General features: G+C 32.7%; 1 protein-coding gene across 4 annotated transcripts in view; it reads right to left on the reverse strand.

Annotated features, from left to right (window-relative positions):
* The window catches only part of Nipbl (NIPBL cohesin loading factor), a 174,319-nt gene that overhangs the window by 147,954 nt on the left and 1,270 nt on the right, over positions 1-25,095 (reverse strand). The window lies entirely within an intron of this gene.

Genomic DNA, 25,095 nt, shown 5'->3' on the forward strand with positions numbered 1-25,095 from the left:
ATATACCTGGGGTGGGGAGGTTCACTGGGAATTGAACCCAGGGCTGCTTTGCCAGTGACCTACATCACCAGTCCTTTTTATTTATTATTTTGAGACAGAATCTTGCTAAGTTGCTGAGACTGGTTTAGAACTTGAGAATCTCCTGCCTCAGCCTCCCAAGCTGCTGAGATCAAAGGCATGTGCTACCATGCCTGGCTGATATAGATCATTCTTAATGAAAGGACCAAGAAAGACAACACAATGATTTTTAACAAGATGAATACTTATATTCACATAAAACACATTTTTGTTAAATCAGTCTTAAAAGAGAGTCCCAAACTAATTATGTTATTTGTAACACTGTCACTAATTTGTTTTGGGAGGTCTAATAATGTAGAATTCCTTTATATATTTTATGTATATTTATTACATATTGTTTACTATATGTTACGTATAAAGCATATTATTAAAATAATTACATATTTCATTTGCAGAAAAAAAGCCATAGCGGGATTCATTTTAGGATTCATTTTCCAATGATTTACTGATCATGACATACTGTTACTGCAGCTTGGAAATATTTTAATATATGATAAATCATGTTGGTTATTCCTTCCCCACTAACTCAGAGATTTTAGAATTTTTTAGATAAATTTTAGAAACATTATTTCAAGTTTCCAACAGTTTATTGAAATTTTTATTGAAAATTTTATTAAACCAATAATAATTTAGAAATAGGTACCTTCAAAATATTTTCCCTATTTATATTTCTCCAAGTTTTGATGTTTTATTTAAACCTGACCAACATTTTTATTTAAAACTGATTCAGGATGGAGAAAAATATGGGGAAATTGACCCACTGCCCATGAAAAAAAAAAATGAAGTTAGGATATTACACAGTCAAGTCCAATTCTGGCTTATAAGAAAATATAGCTGTCTTGGCTCAACCACCCACAATTAAGTCCTGTATCTTCTAGTAAGAATCTCCATTAATAGATCTATCTCAAACAGGAAGAGATTTCTACAACAGAACTAACACAGAAATGATAAATATGTAGCAGAAAGTAAACTGATCTCATGACACACATGTTACAGTAACATTATCTCTTCACAGTTATGCCATTAAAATTCATTATTTTTTAATTCACTCCTGACAAATGCTACATTTCTATTCCTGACTAATAATTTTTGGCCATCTTACACTCTATGCACTAGGAGTATGTAAAACACTCAGCTTGCTCCCTGACCTTATTTTTATTTAATTCTTTCACTTTTGTAACACTGAAATCCTCATACTAATCCCACAGGGCATTATGGTAGGCAGCCTCTAAAATGGTCCCCTATGATGATGCCACTTTCCTGTTACTCATGGCTTTGTGTGATCCTTTCCCTTCAAGTGTGCACTGGACTTAGTGCTGGCTTCTAAAAAACAGAATACAATGAAAGTAATGACATGTCATTTCTGAGATTAGGTTACAAAGAGATTTGGCACTGCCATGGTGCCCTCTCTTCCACATGCCATGTTGTGACCACTCTATGGTTAGGTTCATGAGGCAAGGAGCTCAAGTATCCAGCTAAAGCTAGACAACCTATGTTCCACCACTCACTCTCTGTCAGTCAAACCTTATGATGACTGTAGACTCCACTGACACCTTTACTGTAGGAAGTAGGTACCCTGTTTAGACACCTGAGTAAGAGGGTGCCCAGCTAAGCTGAACCCAGATATCGGGTCCACAGGAACTAGAAGATATAAATGTATACTGTTTGAAGCTATAATTTGTTATATAGCAACAGAAAACTAATATATATATTTTTTTACTCTTAAGAATCACTTAATTGCTGGGCACAATGGTGCACGCTGTAATTCCAGGAGACAGGAGGATTGTGAGTTCAAGCTAGCCTCAGAAAAAGTGAGGCACTCACCAACTCAGTGAGGCCCTGTCTCTAAATACAATACATAATAGGGGTGGGGATGTGGCTTAGTGGTTGAGTACCCCTGAGTTCAATCCCCAGTAACCTACCTTCCCTCCCTCAAAAAAAAGAATCACTTAATTTGGGGCTGGGTTTGTAGCTCAGTGGTAGAGCGCTTGCCTACCACATGGTAGGCACTGGATTTGATCCTCAGCACCACATAAAAATAAGTAAAATAAATGTATTGTATCCATCTACAACTTAAAAAAAAATCACTTAATCTACAGCATAATACATTATTTAATAAAATTCCTTTTACAAAAACTAACATATAACTGTAATCTATTTATGAGTACTTCTATCTATATTATCTCAACTGATTTTCATAAACAATCATATACAGTATATGGTACAGATAAGAAAAGATGTAATTCTCACAATCTGTATTCAAGGATTCTAGTATTCAATCTCACATACCCCATCCTATACAAAAATTTTTAAAAACTTGATCATTCCTGAAAGTTACTTGTTCATGACTCATGCCTTCTATTTCTTAAATTTCCTCCTTAGATGTCAGAAAACTTCTTAGTGCTAATAGCAATCTTGGTATGCTATAGTATCTTCTCAAACATTAATACTTCTGAAAGAAAGTAGTCTAGAAGAATGAATTTTTTTTAATGAACTAAGGAGTAGCCTAAAATCACAATACAATTGAAAGTAATTCAGAGAGAACAACATTTAAATAAATGCCTAACTATCTACATATCTATTTTTAGCTTGCTTATATGAATTATTCAGCCTAAATATTTAGTGAGCACCTACGTAGTACCAGAAATTGTATGTGATCAGCAAGTATGATGAATAAGATGTAGTATACCACTGCCCCCCTCCCTGACCTAATAAAAGATTCCCAAGCCAGGAGAAGAAGGTTAATACAATATAATAGATATTATAATGAATATTTAAAGAGAGAGAAAATAGAATGACAGGTCCTATTCAAAAGAGAAAAGAAAGGTATTACAGAAAAGATGGAATGATGCTGGGGCTTAAAGAATAAAAAACAACTTGTTTCCAGCCAAAGGTAGGGAAAATGGTATTCCAAGGCAAAAGAAAAAGAATAACACAATGCAAACAAATTAATATGGATCCCCACCAAAAGAGTTAAAATTAAGGTAATTAGTCAGCCTCTGATAATCTCATTTATTCATTAAAAAAATAACCTAAGCATATATCATATGCCTGGTACTGTGCTAGGTACTAGAAATCAAACAATAAATATGATATTAAGTCCCTGACCTCAAGGAACTTAGAGTTTAAGAGGAATGTATATTCATTGTTAATTACATTGGCTTTGAATGGCTTATCCCTGGGTTTGTAAGCATTAATTGTTTGTAAGCATTAATTTCTAATTTGTAAAATGGAGATAATATTATAGCTATACCTCAAAGGATTGCAATAAATACTAAAAAATGCAAGTAAAAATTCAAACCAGAAAGCTCTTAATATATATTACCATTACCGCTATTGCTATTGCTATTACTATTACTATTATCATCATCATTGCTAAGAATGAGGTAAAGAGTTTACTAAAAACCTTTTCTATTGTCTAAATCATAAATGAACTGGATTGTATAAACAAAGTACAAGTAGTGATAATGTAATTATCAACTAAGGTATTAAGTATCCCTAACTCTGTGTCATAAAGTCTAAAAAATGTTATTGAACATAATACCTGATCCATCAGCAGGCAGTCTCTCATGATACAATCTGAAATTGGTTTTATTTGTGTACTAGCAGATCTTCAACTCTGTGTATATGTGTACTTAAAAAATAATATTAAATAACTAAGGCAAAAAAAATAATTCACTTTGGAGTTAAAATATTAAAAATATTAAATATAAGCTGATTTAAACTGGAAGGAATATTTCAAAGGGCAAGAAACATTCTTATTATTATAATTCTTTTTTTTTTTTCCAGAGATTGAACCCAGAGGCACTTTACCACTGAGCTACATCCCTGGCCTTTTCTTTTCTTTTGAGACAATCTTGCTAAATTACTTACGGCCCTACATTGCTGAGGCTGGCTTTAAACTTTCAACCCTCCTGCCTCAGCCTCCCAAGACACTGGGGATTACAGGTATGCACCATCATGCCTGGCAAAATGACACTTACTGATCAAAGAAAAGGAAAGAAAAAAGACATTGCCTGAAATGAAGAAATAAATAATCATGAATAGGGTGACTGAGAATTAGAATTTTTAAAAAGTTCGAAAAACCAAGAATCAAACATCTCTAACACAAGATTTAGAAAGCAACACTTTGGAGATGATCTGATATTAGTTATTTTAAACCTATTTAAAAATTCACTTCTACTAAGACACCAACCACAACACCAAAAGTTTTGGACGACTTCTTTGGGTTAAATTTCATTCTGTGAAACCAGACACGTTGGCACTTGCTTATAATCCAGCAGTTTGGGAGGCTGAGGCAGGAGAATTGAAAAGTTCAATGTCAACCTCAGCAACTTAGTGAGGTCCTGAGCAATTTGGCAAGACCCTGTCTCAAAAGAAAAGAAAAAAAAAAAAAAGCAGCCAGGATGTAGCTCAGTGGTAAAGTGCCTCTGGGTTCAATCTCTTGTACCAAACAACAACAATAACAAAACACAATAAATAAAATTCAATATAATGGTTTGTACTGAATATGAGATTTGCAAAGAAAGGTATGACACAAAGAAAGTAAACAATACCTTTATTTTATTTACTATTTTTATGTGATACCAGGGATCAAACCCAGGGCCTCACATGTGCTAGGCAAGCGCTCTAAGACTGAGCTACAGCCCCAGCCCTAGAAACTCAATTTAAAAAGCACAGTTAATACTGAGTACAATTAAGGCAATCATTTTTTTTAAGAGAGAGAGAATTTTTTAATATTTATTTTTTTAGTTTTCGGCGGACACAACAACTTTGTTTGAATGTGGTGCTGAGGATCGAACCCGGGCCGCACGCATGCCAGGCGAGCGCACTACCGCTTGAGCCACATCCCCAGCCCCAAGGCAATCATTTTTTAATTCAGGAAAGATATAATGTAAAGCAAAAGTCTTCAACATGGAGAAAAGAAAAGTTATTTTATTCTTCAACTTTTACCCACCCCTCTCTTGAAGCTATAACTTCTTCCCGTAAAGCGATACTTCTAGGACTTCTTTTACAAAGTCAGTTCACTCACTTCAGGATGCAAAGTGACATTTACTTCTACTAAGGCACCAACCACAATACCAAAGTTTTGGATAACTTCCTTGGGTTAAATTTCATTCTGTGAAATCCTACTGTTAAAAAATGCAACAAAACCAAGCATGGTGGTCCTTGCCTATAATCCCAGTAGCTCAGGAGGCTGAGGCAAGAGAATTGAAAGTTCAAAACCAGCCTCAGCAACTTAAGCTGAGGCTAAGTTCAAGAACCCACATCCGGGCTGGGGATGTGGCTCAAGCGGTAGCACACTCGCCTGGCATGCGTGCGGCCCGGGTTCGATCCTCAGCACCACATACCAACGAAGATATTGTGTCTGCCGAGAACTAAAAAATAAATATTAAAAAAAATTCTCTCTCTCTCTCTCTCTCCTCTCTCACTCTCTCTTTAAAAAAAATGGTTTAAAAAAAAAAAAAGAACCCACATCCCAAAGTGAGGACCTACTTCCCAAAGTGAAGACCAAGGAAATTTCTGAAACCACAACTCAGTAACATGCAACATTAAAAAGTGAGCAAATCCTATACCAGATTTCTCAGGGCAAAGACTTGAAAGTTTTCTGAAGTAAAAATCAAATTTTAAAAATTCCATTTTAAATCTTTCTAAATATGGTTTAAAGATCAATCAATCAAATTAATCTCCTTAATGGTAGTGGAAAAGCAGTATAGAGTTCAAGATTAGATTTTAGAATTAGAAAAACTTAGGTTCAAATTCTCCTTCCTCCTGTTTCAAACTGTGTAACTTTGAACAAAATTACTTAATTTCCTAAACATCAATTTCTTTTTCAGTGAAATGAAAGTATTATTTACTTCATGAGGTTGAAGTTTTTTCCCATAGTATTAAATATGACCATGAATAATATATAGAAAGCAGTTGATAAATGTTTAAGAGGAAAAAAAGTAGTAACTGCTCTACCAATTTCTGTATCTATTATAACACCTAAGGATCAGTGATAAAAACAATGTTACTAAAAATGGAAACTAAAACTTATTAAACTAGCACACTTTTTACTTTTTATATATTATGACTTATTTAATCCTTATTAATCAACAGAACACATAAGCTAATTAGAGTTTTATTCTTTATTTTCCTAACTCCTAATCAGGTTAGATATCTTTTTTAAGTGTGCATTTGCCATTTTAGGTATTAATTTACTCCTGAAACAAATATCTAAAATCCTTACTACAGGTAAAGTACATTGTTTTAAGTATTACACCACAATCTTCAATTTTTAATCCTATGCCACAGTCAGATAGCACTAAATTAAGACATTAACACAATTTAGTGGCTAATATTATTTTTCATATGTGCATAAATTTGTTTAAATTACTAATGAGTAAGATTAGACAAACTGAAAATTTCATCTAGAAACCACTGTTGATATGTAGTATTTGGAAGGCTGATAAAAGGCTGAATTAATCAAATTGAACTAGATGTAATTATCCTAGAAATGAAGAGTATGACTCAGACTATATGGTTTCAGCAAGGTTAATTCCAAGATTCTATAGAAGATCAATATGCAAAAATCAACTGTACTTCCATGTACTTAACCATGAATAATCTGGAAATAAAATTTTTTTAAAAAGTTCATTTGTGATAGAATAAAACGAATAAAATACTTAAGAACAAATTTAACAAAAGAAGTACAATACATGTACACTGATAATTGAAAACAATGTTGACATTGTTTAAGGCTAAAAAAAATGGAAAGCAATCCCATGCTCGTGGATTATAGGACTATAATATTGTTATGATGGCAATATTCCCCAAATTGATCTATAGATCCAACACAATCCCTATCAAAATCACAACTATGTATTTTGTAAAAATCGACAAACTGGCCTTAAAATTCATATGAAAATAAAAGACATTCAGAATAGCCAAAACAATCTTAAAAAAGAATTAAATTGGAAGATTCACACTTCCCATTTTCAAACCTTCTTACAAAGTTACAGTAATCAAGACAGAGTAGTACTGGTATAAAGACAAGACATATACTATCAATGGAGTGAAGCTAACAATCCTGAAATAAACATTTACATGTACATTCAAATCATTTTTAACAAGGGTGCCAAGACTATTTAATGGTTAAAGCTTAAAAGAATAATTTTTCAACAAATGGTGATGGAAAACTGAATAGGTATATGTAGAAGAATGAAGTTGAATTATTATGTCATATCATATGCAAAACTCAAAATGGATCAGACTTTTTTTTTTTTTTTTTTTAGAATTTAACCTTTATTTATTTGTTTTTATGTGATGCTAAGGATCGAACCCAGTGCCTCATACATATTAGGCAAGTGCTCTACTACTGAGCTACATTCCCAGCCCCCAAAGACTTAAATAACAACTAAAACTAAACACAGGTATAACTATTGGTGGTCCTTGATTAAGCAGTGGATTCTTACATACGACTTCTAAAACACAAGCCACTGAAGAAAACAATATAAGAAAATCCATATGGTGGGAGGGAGGGAAGTACTTACAAATCACATATCTGACAAGGGACTTATATAAAAATAAATAAAATTCTTATAATTCAATAATAAAATACAAGACAAACCAACTTAAAATGGGCAAAGTCAGATTAAAAAAAAAGTATTGGCAAACATGGAGAAAGGAATCCTCCTACCCTATTGACAGAAATATAAAATGTTGAGAACACTTGGGAAAACTGTCTGGTAGTTCCTCAAAGAGTTAAACATAGTTATTATATGACCTAGATATGTTGCTCATACGTACCCAGGAGAATTAAAGATACATAACCACATAGAAACTTGCACATAAACTGTTTGTTCTGTTGTCTTTTTGTTATTGTTGTTGTTTTTATTTTGTTTTGTTGCAGTACTGGGGATTGAATTTAGGGGTGCTTTATAAAACACTGAGCTACATCCCCAGCCCTTTTCATTATAAATTTTGAGACAGAGGTCTCACTAAATTGCTGAGGTTGTCCTTGAATTTATGATCGTCCAGCCTCAGCCTCCTGATTTGCTGGGATTACAGGCATGCACCACTATGCCTGGCTGCACATGAATTTTTATAACATTCTTCATAATAACTAGAAGATGAAAACAAGCCTACTGTCTATCAACTGACAAAGTATAAGTAACATGTGCTGTATCCATACAATGGAATATTATTCAGCCATAAAAAGGAATGCAGTACCGATATTCTACAATATGAAAGAACAAGTAAAAGAAACCAGATACAAAAGGCCACACTGTATGATTTACATATTGATATGTGTAAAAGGAAAACCATAGCAATAGAATGTAGATTTGTGGTTGCCAAAGTCTACATAAAAAGGAGAATAGCGAGGGTATAGGAATGCTTTCTGGGTGATGAAAATGCTCTGGAACTCGAGAGTGGGTGTACAATTGATAAATACGGTAGTCCCCTTTCATCTACAGTTTCATTTCCCTCAGTTGTAGTCAACAGCAGTCCGAAAATATTAACTGAAAAAATTCTAGAAATAATTAAGTTTTAAATTATATGCCATTCTAAGTAACATTCCCACTCTAGGTTGAAACCTATAACACTCTGTCCCACACTGTTTGTATTCCAGTAAATCTTATTTTACTTAATAATGGCCCCAAAACAAGAGTAGTGATGCTAGCAATTCGGGTACACACTTCCTTAAAGTATTATCTCCTATCATCATAAGAGCAAGCATAGTATAAGATATTTTGAAAGAGACTACATTCACATAACTTTTATTACATTCTATCATTATAATTTCTCTATTTTATTGTTGTTGTTTATCTCTTATTATGCCTAATTCAGGAATCAAATTTTACCGTGTATATATACAGGGAAAGAATACTGGGTATAAGTTCAGTATTATCTATGGTTTCAGGTATCTACAGTGGGTCTTGAAAAAGGGGCAACTAATGTATACTAAAAACCACTGAATTTCTCTCTTTTTTTTTTTCTTCTGGCAGCACTACGGATTAAATCCACAGGTATTTGGTCCTTTTAATTTTCTTTATTTTTTTAATTTTTAAATTTTAATGTTTTTTTTGGTACCTGGGATTAAACCCAGGAACACTTAACCACAACCCCAGACCTTTTTATTTTTTGAGACTGGGTCCCACTAAGTTGTCTAGTGCCTTGCTAAATTGCTGATGCTGTCCTTGAACTTGTAACCCTCCTGCCTCAGCCTCCCAAGTCGCTGGATTATAGGCATTTGCCACCACACCCAGAATGAAGTGTATACTTTACAAGAGTAAGTTTTATGGTTTGTGAGAATGTGAGATATTTCCAAACCTCTTCCTACTAGTCCAGGTGAGCTACATCATTTATCAGCAAATGTTTACTAAGAGACTACTCTAGATGAAACACTTTTACCAAGTATCACAGGCCTACTTGTCCTCAGAACATTTTATATTCTGATTGAGAAGTTAAAACAGATAAGGTGAACATAAAATAAACTAGGTATGGTTGTGCATGCCTATAATCCCAGCAATTCGGGATGGGGAGACAAGACAATTGCAAATTTGAGGTCAGCCTCGGCAAATTAGTGAAAACTTGTCTCAAATGAGAAGTGGTTCAATGATACACCACCACTGGGTTCAATACCCCGAACTGGAAAAATACACAAATAAATAAACAAATAAAGGAAACTTAGGCTTTATATACAATAAGAAAAGGTGACAAATCAACATAACATATAATCATAACATGAAAAAAATCACATGAAATAGGGCAGGAAAAAACAGGGAAGGGATTTTAATCTTGAAAAAAAAATCATAATTTTGATATGGCATCTCCCCCAGAAAGAAGAAACAAACAAACAAAAAAACAGCCCTAGAAAGATGGTAAGACTTGGACTGATAGAGAAAAAAAAGGAGGTAAATATTTTGATTAAAGGGGTACGGCAGGAAAATACAACATGAGTTATCAAATATAATGGATACATTTATATTTGAATATATTTTGCATATTAAGTATATTGCCATATATACATTAGTATACTATAATACAACACTTTTAGAGGCATAATTATCTTCGAATGTTTCTCATCTAAGCAATTATTACTTGGAATATTTGATCTAGAGTAAATAGCTAAGTAATATTAGTTGAGGATTACTTATAATATTTTAATGCAAGAGTAACTTAAGCTTATTTGATTACACTTTGTTTTTTAATCAAATACCTTCCTTCCAAATACCCCATCAGAATGTCACACATTAGCAAATTTCTATTTGGAAATATATTTAACAATAATAGTTTTCCCCAAATCACACTTAAAAATTACACTGTCAAAAAAAAAAAATTACACTGTCAACTAACAAAAGTAACATATGTTTGCTAAGCACTACTATAACATGGTTCTAAATATCTGAGTTACTTTTAAGTAGTGTACATCCAACATACAAGACACAAATCAGCTTTAGGGTACAATTTTTTTTTAAGAGAGAGACAGAGAGAGAGAATTTTTTTTTTAATATTTATTGTTTAGTTTTCGGCAGACACAACATCTTTGTATGTGGTGCTGAGGATCGAACCCGGGCCGCATGCATGCCAGGCGAGCGAGCTACCGCTTGAGCCACATCCCCAGCCCAACAATTTTGAAGAGATCAGTCAGTTCATAATTTCTGATCTTATTCTATGCATTGCTGTATCTTTTTTCACCATTTCTCAAATGCATTTAAAATATCTGCCTACCTTACTTTCCTCAATCCTATGTCTTCTCTAGTATCCAGCAATTGCCCGTCCATCATTCAGAACCAAACACATCTCTATTGTTAATTCTTATCCTTTAATAATTCTGCTCATATGATTCCTCATTCCTTTACACCTCACAGATGGTATTTTTACAGAATAGAATAAATAGAGGGATCCTTCAGACAGCATGTAAAATTCAGGAGGGAACATGGAAAAAAGGTCTTAGCATCAAATGACAGGTATTATTTGCTGATTATATAGCAGTTATTTAATTAATTCTTGTTGAATGATTGAGAGGTCTAAGGGAACAGCTAAGGAAAAACTTCATAAATTTATCTTGTATCTTCAAAAAAGAGTTACTGTTTGAAAATTTCCCTTGTGTAACCTCTCCAGCAAAAATACAAAACAAAACAAAAGTACATATGCTTAAAAGTAAAGATGCTTAAATGTATTTAGGTCCTAGGAAAGTACTGATTTTCATTTTGACAGTTATGCCAATTTTAAAAATATTTTTAGTTGTAGATATCTTTATTTTATTTTTATGTGGTGCTGAGGATCAAACCCAGTGCTTTCCATATGTGAGGCGAGCACTCTTACCATTGAGCTACAACCCCTGCCTTGGCCAGTTATTTTTGATAAATTAGTTTGATAGCTTTATAATTATTCCTGCATTTAACACTTAAAAAGCTGCTCCCATTTTTAATTATTTTAAAAGTAGACCTTTAATTATAATTGTAAGGAGAATACTCTTATGAACAAAGTAACACAGCTCTCACTATAAGATTTCATTATTTGTACAAATTAGTTTAAAACTAAATGAAATGGCAGTCTTGAGACTAAGCTTGAAAAATGAATACACCAAAAAAGCCTAGGAGCATTGCACAACAGAAAATAGTCATAAAAGAACATTTATTTTGTTAAGTTCACAGTAATATATACAATATCCTGAAAAACTCATTGTTAGGAAATTATGGTACTATTATCTTTTGGTAATCTAAACAACAAACAAAAACAACATAGGACCCACCATACCCCTTTTTAAAAATATGTATATATTTTGTAGTTGTTGATGGACCTTTAGTTTATTTATTTATTTATATGCAGTGCTGAGACTTGAAGCCAGTGCCTCACACATGCTAGGCAAGTGCTCTACCACTGAGCCACAACCCCAGCCCTCCCACCATATCTTTTTAAATATGTATGTATATATATTTTTTAGTTGTAGATGGACACAATATCTTTATTTTTATTTATGTGGTGCTAAGCATTGAACCCAGGGCCTCACACATGCGAGGCAAGCGCTCTACCACTGAGTTACAACCCCAGCCTCCACCATACCCTTTTAATCCTTTTCTTTTTTTTCTTTTTTTTTTTTTTTTTTTGGTACCAGGGATTGAACCCAGAGGCGTACTTAACCTCTGAACTCACATCCCCAGCCCTTTATATTTTTTTTTTTAAAGAGAGAGTGAGAGAGGAGAGAGAGAGAGAGAGAGAGAATTTTTAATATTTATTTTTAGTTCTCGGCGGACACAACATCTTTGTTGGTATGTGGTGCTGAGGATCGAACCCGGGCCGCACGCATGCCAGGCGAGCGCGCTACCACTTGAGCCACATCCCCAGCCCTATATTTTTTATTTAAGATGGGATTTTACTAAATTACTGAGGCTGGCTTTGAATTTGCAATCCTCCTGCCTCAGCCTCCCAAGCTGCTGGAATTACAGGCATGCACCATGCCCCCTGGTTACCTTGCTCCTTTCTGCAGCTTCAAATCTTTTTGGCATGCCCATTTTCAAACCATACTCTAGTATTTAAGCCATCAGTAGTTTTCAAAATCAAACTGTTGCCCCACGATCTTGAACCTAATAATGGCTTTCAAAATCTAGTTTATATACCATCTCTCCTAGAGGGCTTTCTTGATTTATCTTTTTGACACACTAATCTAAATTAGTGACTTTCTCAGTGCTTCTACTGTATCCTTTATTTATCTCAATCACAGCACTAAGATATTGCAACATGATTTTTATTTATCTAAGTTTTTTTAGACTGCAAGATCCTTGATGGGTAGGCTGAAGTCTTTTATATCACCATTTCCAATGCATAACGGTCCCTGAGTAGAGAAACAGGATACATCCAATGTTTGATGACCAAACTTTAACTGGATATTTTATATTTCCAATATTAGGACTAAATAACAGATCTTACCTAGAAACTGATTTTTCTAGATTTTGTTTCCATTGTTTTATTTGACTAGTCCAAGAAATCATAAAACTTGTAAAACTCTTTTGAGTTTACAGCTGAAGAAACAAGATTGGGTTAATAATTGGCCTGACACTTGGCTAGTGACCTAGTTAATTTTACTATATAATATCTCCAAATGATATACCCAGTTTGAAAAGTCATAATTCGGACCATCAAGAAGTTAAAAATGTACTAAAAAGAGATCACAGCCACAATATTGGGAGAATACATTTAAATGACCTAAGAATAATCAATACAATTAGTACATTCTATGTGGAAAATAAAATGAATTTACTACATAAATTAAGATATGACTGAAAATAAAAATTATGGCAGGGTAAAACTGTTTTACAGAAATATGTATTAGAGTCATATAAATGTTCAAATCTTTTGGCCCAAATTCTACTTACATGATTCTACTCCAAGTGAATAAAAACCAGAAAGGGGGAAAAGGGGGATGGTACATAGAAAGATATTCTCTGCCTCTTTATATGAAGAAAAATGAAACAAATAAAATATTTAATAGAAGAATAAGGGGCTGGGGTTGTGGCTCAGTGGTAGAGTGCTCGTCCAGCATGTGCAAGGCCCCAGGTTCGATCCTCAGCACCACATAAAAGTAAATAAATAAAATAAAGGTATTGTGTCCAACTCCAACTAAAAAATAAATTTTAAAAAGAAAGAATGAATAACTCCATGGTATACATATGTATGTTTATGCTATAAATATATATTTAACTATAAGTTTGCTCATATAAATATTTTTTAATTTTTTTTTGTAGTTGTAGATGGACAGAATGCCTTTATTTTATTTATTTATTTATTTTTAAATGTGTTGCTGAGGATCAAACCTACTACCTCTCATGCTAGGTAAGCATCTGCCACTGAGCTACAGCCCCTTTGAAATATATGTAGAAAAAACATAGAATTTGAAATTACAAATATGTTCTCTACTTTCCAAATAGCATGTAATTTTTTTCACATTATTTCTATAATACAAAAAAAAAATGAAGTGAAATCCTCAACTTCTGAGCTTCTTCAAAATTTCTTAAGTTCTAAATATCACAATTTAGCCTTAAAAAATACCAGAAAACTGTATGTGTTTTGGTTTCTAAGAAAACTTAAAAGAGAATGGAGAATTACTGAAGTATAAAATTTTCATTAAAAACACTAAATGTCAGTGGCTATCTTTAGTTGAAATATTAGAATCATTAAAACAGTAAGATAACTAGTATAGGTGCAGCATGCAGTTAACAGAGATTCAGACAGTGATCTTAATCCTAAGCCAGTCACAGCCTTATCGTAAATAGTCACTTCCATGAAATGTGGTACTACAAGAAGTAAAGTATGAAAACTAGGACAGTGCAATGGCCCCCTGAAATATACCAGGAACTATGAGTAATTGGAAAATACTGAAAGCTATATGAAATACCTCTTTCTTTTTCTCACCTACACCTCCAGATTAATTTTCTAATGTGCATATCTGGATAATGCATATCATTTTAGCCTGGAGTCTACCAATTTTGTTTCTTAGCAGTTACATGTGTAGATCCAGAAGCTGAGCTAGAGTAGGAATAAGAGCAGAAGGAATTAAAACCATTTCTATACACACATCTTTCACTTGTCCAGCTAAACAAACCTAACTGTCCAAATACAAATAATAACTATACCAATTCTTTGCTGTCAATGCTGTCCTAACCTTTTTTGGGTTTCATGTTTTCTTTCTTCTATAAAACTTGCTCAATATTTAGCAAGCCCTACCCATCTTCTCTAATTAATCCTGTCTCCAAACTGAAATACACTCAAATTCATTTATTCAATACTTGTTTCTTGAGGGTTTACGATGGGTAAGCCACTACAGGAATCCAAAGACTATCAAACTGGGTCTCCTTTCAGCCTTTTTAAACTGCCTTTCCATTGATCTTACTTACTCTAAAATACAGTAGTTAAAACAGAGCAAAATATAGCTTACATTGTTTCTTTAGTTATAAACTCTAAATATAATGAAGAAAACGCTTACTTTGATTTTCAAGATGTACTTCACAAAAGAGATACTGAGGGGCTGGGGTTGTAGCTCAGTGGTAGAGTGCTTGCCTAGTATGTGTGAGGGACTGAGTTCGATTCTCAGCACAATTAATTAATTAATTAATTGTCCATCAACATCTAAAAAATTTTTTTTAAAAAAGATACTCAGAATTATTTAAACTCCAAGCAAACCCCTCCATTCAAATTGGAAAGTGAAGGTATAACTTCTTATTCTAAGGAAGAAACGGCATGAAGTTATTTATAAAAATCAATGAGCAATAATTTCCACACTCACAAACAAATAATTCAGTCACAATATATTTGACTATTGTCATTAAAAATGTTTTCATGACCAGCAACTGAAAGGTATCACACACCACAGAATTATTTAGTTTTCTTTTGTCTACAATTAAAGTGAAAATGTAAACATGCTTCTATAGTATGGGAAAGTTTAAAAGCCCTGCTTTTACCTTTTCTCCCTTATTCCATTTTATTCTCTACTCAGATACTATTCCTCAGCACATAAACAGAGTATTACAATGAACATACACTTCCATGAAATGTGGTACTAAAAAAAGTAAAGTATGAAAAGATAAAGACTGACTTTAAACTCTAGTTGATATTCTAGACTATAAGTCAAAAGCCCTAGATCTCAGATATAATGGAAGAGTATACAGAAGACAATGCATTTAGGCTATACAGTGTAAATGTTACTGAGGATGACAGCTTAATTTTAAATAACAGAGTCCAAGCATATAAGCAAAAGTATCCAAACACTAAATATATAATTCTTTCATAATTAGCTCTAAACAATTCTTAAAACGATAGAGTATTATTAAAAATTGTATTTTTAATAGCCTTAGATATTTCTTTCAGAGATTAGCAACTGCCTTATTGAACATTTTATTTGCCCATTTTACCCTTTAAATGCCAAAATCTAGTGTAATTAGCATTATTTTAAGTAGCATTTACTTGTATTAGTAGATGTATTTAGTATATTCAATCTGACAAGCTGTATATTTAAGCCCATATTCAGATTCAAGACATCAGAGGAGAAAAGGATTCAAATAATATTCAGGGAAGTATGCTAAATGTCAGAACTGGGTGAATTGATTGGAGGTTCAGTAAAAAAGTCAAGGATTATCCCAAATTTCTAGTTTAGGCAACTAAGCTGAAGAAAGAAACATTAAATTACTTCATATATTTTTAAGAAGAATAATTTCTTTTTGGACATGAGTGGATAAAAGGGAACTGAAGAATAAGCTCAGATTTTGAATTTCTAGTATTATGGGACTATTAGGAGATACCTGTTGGAGAGCCGGATCTGGGACTCAGGAGAGGAATACACTCAGGAGCTAGATTTGTGAGTCATCAGCACAGAGGTAGCATGTAATAAGTCACGTGAATCAATGAGATCAACAAGAAGAGTGAATAGAACTAAGTCTGAAGAATCACCTTGGGAATACAAATATTTAAAGGGATAGACAGTGGAGAAAGAATTTTTTGGCAAAGAATATAAAGAGAGGTCAAAGACATAGGGGAGTAGCAAGAGAATATCCCTGAACCCAAGAGATAACTTTTTCAAAAAGAGATGGAGGGTCAAATAAAATGAGCAGAAAATTGACTCTGTTCTCATCATGCCCTCCTCTTCAGCAAATAGCACTGCTTCTCCAACTTTAATCATTACAAGAGGGGCGATGACTGTTTTTCACTATAACCCATGCTATACTTTTAGCATAAATTTATAAACACTAACCTTTAAAGCGAAATGTGAACTCAATTTTTAAAATGAGTTAATTATCATACCATCCCTCATTTCTTATTCTAGTCTCTACATGCTAAATGTTCAAAAACACACAATGCTACTTAATTATAATGAAAAAGAAAACACTGCCTTGTTCACCTGCTAGGTAGAGCACAGAAACCCTAACAGCATCTACTAATACAAGTAAATGCTACTTAAAAATAATGCCAATTACACTAGATTTTGGCAGGTAAAGGGTAAAATGGGCAAATAAAATGTTCAATAAGGCAGCTGCTAAGCTCTGAAAGAAATATCTGAGGCTATTAAAAATACCATTTTTAATAATACTCTTTGATCTGAGTAGCATATTAAATACAATTTCAAAATTTAGTCACCAACAAACTACTGAAATATGCAACAATATGAATGACTCTCAAAAGGCATTTGCTAACTGAAAAAAACAGACACAAAAAGGCTGTATACTATATGATTCCATTACACCACATTCTAGAAAAGGCAAACCATAGGGACCAAAATCAGAAACTGTTTACAAAGGAACACAAGGAAACTTAAATTTTATAATTTTAAAAAATGTAGTCATCTAATCACTATTTTTAATTTTTTTTTCATTTGTAGATGGACACAATACCTTTATTTTATTTATTTGTTTTTATGTGGTGCTGAGGATCCAACCCAGTGCCTTACACATGCTAAGCAAGCACTCTACCACTGAGCCACAACCCTAGCACCTCTAATCACTATTTTAATTATCATTTTAATGTGCTATATTTCTCATTAACTTATCTGCATTACTATATATTATACTTAAATTAACATAGAATTTGAAATTATAATAAATCTATCTTCAGATTAAAACAAAGTAATAGTTACCAACCCTCTTGAAATAAACCCAAGTATCTTATACTCAATTATATCAATGAGCCAGAATTAAAAAAAAAAAACTTCCTATAATTCATAGTCCTAACAGCTGAAAAAGGAACTGTTTTAAATTTTTCATTATTTTTATATACAAGTTATATATCATGTATGTATGTAGTGTCAGGTATATATATGTAAATAAAATATTCTAACTCCATAGGTAAGAGGACCCAAGGACCTACATTTAAGAAAATTATATTTCGAAATTAACAGAAATATAGTGGTCATTCACTAATATATCTTAAAGATATACCTTTAAGAAACATCACACAGGGCTGGGGATGTTCAGTGGTGGAGCACATGCCTAGCATGCACAAAGGTGCTTAGCTTCTATCCCAATCCCGGTTCGAAAAAGGAGGAGGAGGAAATATCAAGAAATCTACAGCTCAATTTGAGCTAATCAATTCAACAAAAGCTTATTGTATAGCTAAAACAAGAAAAGCACTGTATGACTGACATAGGAACAATTATTTGATCAAGAAGTATAAGTAATAAATTGTATAAATACTATAATGGAGTAAGTGATCATGAAAACTTTCACACAAAAAACTATGCTTTACTTTTCTCCTTACAAAAAAAATTTATGGTTCTTGAAGAGACATTTTGAAAAGTAATGCATGTCCATAGAAAAAAATGTAGAAACACTACACAAATTTACATTTTCATGGTTAATGTCAATGTTTTTTCATCAGATTTTAAAAATTACTTTTGGTTGTAGATAGACACAATACCTCTATTTTATTAATTTATTTTTATGTGGTACTGAGAATCAAACCCAGTGCCTCACACGCGTTAGGCAAGTGTTCTACCATTGAGCCATAACTCCAGCCCATCAGCAGCAGTATTTTGAATTCATAAAGATCTCAGAATTTAAGGCCTTTCAAATTACTCTAGATTTCATCAGGGAAAGTAACATATTACAAGACCATTCACATTAACTATGGACATCAACAAACACCTGTATTTCACATGCTATGTAAAAATTGACAAAGATGAAAAGAACAAGGACAGCGGGGCATGGTGGTGCATGCCTGTAATCCCAGCATCTCATGAGGCTGAGGCAGGAGGATCTGGAGTTCAAAGTCAGCCTCAGAAAAAAGTGAGGTGCTAAACAACTCTGTGTAGACCCTGTCTCTAAATAAAATACAAAATATAGGGCTGGAGATGTGGATCAGTGGTTGAGTGCCCCTGAGTTCAATCCCTGGTACGGCCCACTGCCCCCGCAAAAAAGAAATGGACATGGACAGAGAAAGGGAGAGCAATGTAAGAAAAGGGAAAGAATAAAAGAATTAGTGGAGATATATATCATCTAAGTCAGGATAACCTGAGGGAGGTTATGGGATAAATATTGTATACTTGATTCCTTTCTCAAAAGGGAAATGATGATCTCAACAGAAGTTTTTAGGCCATTACATTTCAACATTCAATATTAAGAGTCTTCTGAGGCATAAGCAGAACCTCAATGAAAACTGTTTTTCATGTGCAACAATTTTTTAAGGCTGGTATTAATAATAATGTAAGGTGCTATCCCTAATTTAAACCCATGTAAAATTTCAACTTAGCCATCAACAAGGAAAAACTAAGTTATATATAGCCTACACTCAGAAGATTGATTTCTTTAGCTAATATTGGCAACCCACAATTCTATTAGAAGACAACTAAAAGTAAGTTTTAAAATACTGAAGTGTTTTAAAAGGGTTGCCTGACAGCAGTATTGAGAAAATGCAGTGATGTATTTCTTTGCTAGGAAGGACATTTTTGTTTTCCAAATAACAAATTAAATATCATAAAGATTATATCTTTAAAGTAAACTGTAGTTTGAATTTCAATAATGTATTAGTGTTTTGAACACTATTAGATTTAAGGTTATCTACAACAGTAAGTAATTTTTAAAATAATGGTCAAATATGTATTTCATTTGCCCAAGATTTCACAATTCTTTAGAATTGAGAAGACAAGTGACCTAAATATGTTAACTCCAACAAAAAGGAATCTAGCATTTCAAAATTTGTTACAGCTTCTGAATTTCTCAGGAAAGGTAAAATTCTAATAAATTAATACTGCAGATTTCATGTTTCTAGGTGCTGAAAAGGTGTTTCCTTTCTGCCAAAAGGTAAATATATACAAATGAAAACTTTAAAGGAGTTTGGTGTGTCTGTTCAAGGATATTTTCACACATTCGAGATGGCAAAGAAATTTACCTACATGAATTATTTAAAAAATGTAGTGTATTTTTTTTGGGGGGGGGGTTCTTTTAATGCTTAACATTTTCAGAAAAAAGTAACCAATAGTCATGAAGAATCACAATAGTCATGAAAATAAAATGGATTTGCAAAATATTCTGAGGTTATATATTCTATTGATACATGTATTTACTATATTCCAGAATTATATATTTAAACATAAATTTTATTTAAATGCATATTGTACACACATACATTAGATAGACTTAACAAAAAATGTTAAAGACTACAATTGAATAACAAACCAGCTATAACTGAACAAAATTATTCTGAGAGGCCAGGAACATAGCTCAGAGATACAGTTAATGCTTAGCATGCATGAAGCCCTGGATTAGATTCCCAGCATCAAAAACTAACAACAACAACAAAAAAATCTCTTTATAAGAAACATAAGAAAAACAGTCTGCTTACTTTATAGCCAAACTCATTCTTTGTGTCAAAATTTGTATGATAAATCTCAAAGAGACAGGGAATGGGAAGAATAGAGGTATTTTATAATTAGACATATTTGGACTAGAATTCTATCTAGATGCTAGATTTGCCACTAAGGAAGGACAAGCTTCCTGGACATGATGAGCTTTAATTTTCCTATCTGCAAAATGAGAACACTATAACTTCACTGGGTAGCTGGGAGGCTCAAATCATGATAGTGAGTAAAAGCACCAACTCCAGAGTCCATTCTCTACTTTCTTGCAATTATTAGCTGTGTGACTTTGGGCTTGTCATTTAACCATTCCAATAAGTCAGTTTTATCATAGACCTACCCTTATATTGTACCTTGAAGAATTGAGAAAATTCATGTAAGTACCTGGCACATAAAATCACTCAATGATATTACATATCACAAATGTAAAAACACTCAACACAATGTCTGATACAAAAACATCTTACTAAGTCCTAATTTCCTGACTATATTTAAAAACTCAAACTCACTTCCAAAAATGAACTTTCATAATAGGATAAGTAAAGAACTGTTCAACTGTTCTAAGAGGTAATCACAAAAGGGTTTCCCATAAGGTTATTATGCAATGGTAATAGCTCTGGAATAAGTATACAAACTCCCCAGTTGATTACTCTGAAAGGATCAAAATTCTTTCGCTATGTAAATATTGGAATTTAAAGTTATTAGTCATACTAATTTATTAATTCATCTACTATAATTGGTTGTACATATTTTTATAAATTAAATCATTTCCTAAAGCTGAATTTTCCCTGAAAATAGATGCATATAAAAAAATTAAGTAAAAAAATTCACAGACATCTTAATAAAAGATAACAAAGATTTCTGATCTCAAAAACAGAATATGTACAAGATATACAGCCTGAACTCTATTCCAGTTTCTTTCTCTCAAGTATGTATCTCTAACAAAATGACATTTAAGCCAATCAACCGAGCAACCAAAGGTGAGATTTTGTTAAAACTAGAAATGTAGAACTCTGAAATCCTTAAAAATAAATGTATACCAGACTGATCATTTACTAACTGTAAGACTGCAGGCAATTTTCTGACGCCTTTCCAGCCTCAGTTTCTTCATTTGTAAACTGTGGTTAATAACTGTTTCTACTCATGGGCTTGCAAGAAGAATTAAATGAGGTAATAATATGAAGGGTATACTTAAAGTAATTCCTAGTAAATAATATGCCCTCAAGTTTTATGGGGCAAAAATCTTAGCTGGCAATAGTATATCATGAAATAATCTAATATCACTTTGGGAAAAGAAGGGAATATGCCTTAAAATATAATGCAGTCTTACAAAACTCAATTCATTAAAACTGACTCCAGATTTACATCAAAACAAATATCTAAAATCATATTTATTACTTAACTTACTCGGGCAAAATATTCTAGGCACATAAAATTCCCCTTAAAATTATAATGAGGGCCTGAAATTAAGATACCTGGTTATAAAGGTTATTTTTAAATCAACTAGAAACACTGTAATTCTACTTATGTTAATTTTTTAAAATAAAATTTTAAAAACCAAATGTTTCAGGAAACCTTACATATTGTTTACTACATATATAGTTAATCACTTACATTCCTTCACACGGACATATAAAAATAAAAGCAGTCATTTAAATACCAAACACATACAGACAAGTTCAGGTTTTTTAATATGAAAGTACTATTTTAATACAAGGAAAATACAAGCAAACAGATACCATCCCTCTTTTGAAAAAAATGGAAAAGTATCTTAAGCTCATATAATTAAAAAAGTCACAAATGGTATTAGTGTTAGCACTCAGCAATACCTAGTTTCAAAATTAGAGCTCAGACATTTCTTAAAGCAACATACTCTAATAAAAAAAATTAATGTCAGAGAACTCCTTCAACTGACTCACTACAAGCAGCTACACAAATCACGTGGTCTCTAAGTGTCAAGTTTTTCATAAAAAAATAGAAATCATGCTGGTCACTTCTCTCACAGGAATATGAGAATATTTATAAATGGACTTGGATCACCTTGAAAGGGACCAATTAAAAATGCAAAGAATTATAAATGACAACTGCTGAAAACAGGAAAAACTGCTTAAAAATGAATTTTAAAATGACTTTCAAAGGCTGTAAGACCATAAGTTATCCCCAAAGTCAACTTATTATGCTTAAGATATTAAAATAATCTTCAACTAAACAGTTCAACTAAACTTCAACTAAGCATCTTCAACTAAACAGTTAATTATCAGACTTCCATAAAGGTACTTAGACAAGAATTTCCTATATATTTTATAGCAAATAAACATGATAAACAAAATTAAAGGTACATTTTCCTAAAAGGAAATTTTATTTTATTTCTTTTATTTACCCCACATCCCAATCACTTAAAAGGAGAGTTAAATGCAATTATAGAAAACTCAAACTTTTATTTACTCTCCCATGGTAAATTATGCATCTTATTTTGAAAAAGTAAAAAACAGCACAATAGGCCATGTCAAAATCTGATTTAGTTGGTTCTTATGTTTCTATGACAATTTGATGATGGATTGGTACCAAAAACTAAATAGGAAGTTAGTTTAAGAAGCCTTAGAAACTACGTTTGAATCAGGCAGTCCTGCTCCCCAAAAAGGAGAAAACTGTTCAAACTGTTATATCTTCGTTCAGAATATTTTTGAAATTTAGTAGTGATTACTGTTGCAGAACCAAAAGTTTGTTTGCTACCATATTAAAAACTTTCATTTATCATTCCTCAAAAGAATTTCAAATTGTCACTTTTCTACAAATACAATTTTTTTTCTTCTTTTAAGGTTTAAACAGTAATATAATGATTCCTAGCATAGATTCAAAAATGCACTCAACTTTACTAAACAAAGTTGAATGCTTTAAAAAGGAAGCATCCTATATATACTTCTCAAAGCACTGAAATAATTAAGTATTTAATGTTGGACATTGATTCACTAGATTTCCAATATTTAAAATTGCTTTCTTTTCAAATTATGTAAGTTATTGGTAACTGCAGATAAAACCACATTCATGGGATTTCCTTTAGGTACATTAGTAAATATTTCTCCAAAAACAGTAACTAGAATTATAAGATTACTGGGAACACTTAACTGGTTGTCTCTTTTAACTGACTTTTTTAAAAATGAAAAGCAAGATTAACCACTGGTGATTAGCTCAACCAATACAGCAAAAGTACAACATGGTGAAACAAATTATTCTCTCTCACCAAGTTATCAAAAATTTAGAGTTCAAGTTTAGGTTTTGTGTTTTCACCTTTAAAAATGACCTATTTAATTGGGTTGAGTGAAACCAAAAATATTTTCAAATGTACTTTGAAGAAATGTTTATGCTCTCTTAATAAAAGTTATCACACAACCTGTATTACTTACAAATTATTAAGTATGTAGAAGTGGCAAAATAAAATAAGAGGAACCAATTAACTATAATTTAATTCCAAAGACTCAAGGAAAAAAATCAATTATATAAACTGATAACGCACTGATTTCCAACATCTGCAAAAGGCTCCCTTTAACTATAAAACTTTAAAAATAAGCTGCTTCTGTTGATGAAAACGAAGCAAGAAAACTCTTTGCATTTTCTTTAGTGGAAATATGTTCATCCCTTGACATTCATCTCAGTATTTTAATTAAATAAAAGTTGTAAAGACGATCACAGAAACATATGAGGGCTTTTAAAACATTTATAATGAAGCCCCTACCCGCCCCCCCCACCCCAAATCAAACCCTCTGTTTTCTGAAGACGCGAAGTGTTCCTCTGTGCATTCCCTCCCTGGCAATCCCCCCACCCGCAAGCCCCCCACCCGCTGTAGGCCTGAGGCCCCGTAGCAAACAGTGTCTAACAGGAGCAGGCAGCACAAAGACAGGAATGGGAGATTAGTGGGAGGGAGGGAGGCCGGGATTGGGGCTCAGCAGGAGCTTCAGGCTTTTTAAAATTCAAACTGCTCCCTGACCAATACAAATCACGGACACGCTACTGACTACTACACGGATTTATAGCATTAAAAACATGCCTAGTACGTGACAGCTATATTAACTTCACTCTTTTTAACATTTATCCGATCGTTTGTAGGAAATGTGGAACAATTTATTGTAAGCAGGATGCTAAACTCAAAAATAACCTCCAGAAAAGTTACTTATTCTACAGTGACAATAAAAATTTAATAAGACACAAAAAATTTGAACCAATGTAACACCCACTAGTAAAACAAGGGACTTTATTGAGCAGTGTTGCTTCATTTTAACCAATGAGAGTTTTCCTTCAGCGAATATGAAACAAAGTATCAAAAGAGACTAACAGAGGTACATGCATTTTTCTATACAATTTGTATGACTGAGGACTTTTAAATCAGTGTTTCCCCTTTAACACAATCTACATTACCAAGGCCTCCATAAACAGGCTCCAAACACTTAACTTACTCATGAACTAGAACTTGTTAAGATAGAACTGATATTTTTCTCCAGCATTTACAGATACATTTGACCTATTAAAATGACACCTCTCTCATTACACAGTCAAACATCATGGCACAAACAGCCAATGACAATCCTGGGACCTCAAGAAGATCTGCCCTGACATGAAAGGATGGTACCTTCTACATTTTTTTTTTAACCTCCTAAGGATTTTAAGTATAACTTAATTTCTATCCTTTAAAAGAA

Source organism: Urocitellus parryii, chromosome 1 (genome assembly GCF_045843805.1).
Source record: "Urocitellus parryii isolate mUroPar1 chromosome 1, mUroPar1.hap1, whole genome shotgun sequence".
Classification (NCBI taxonomy): Eukaryota; Metazoa; Chordata; class Mammalia; order Rodentia; family Sciuridae; genus Urocitellus; species Urocitellus parryii.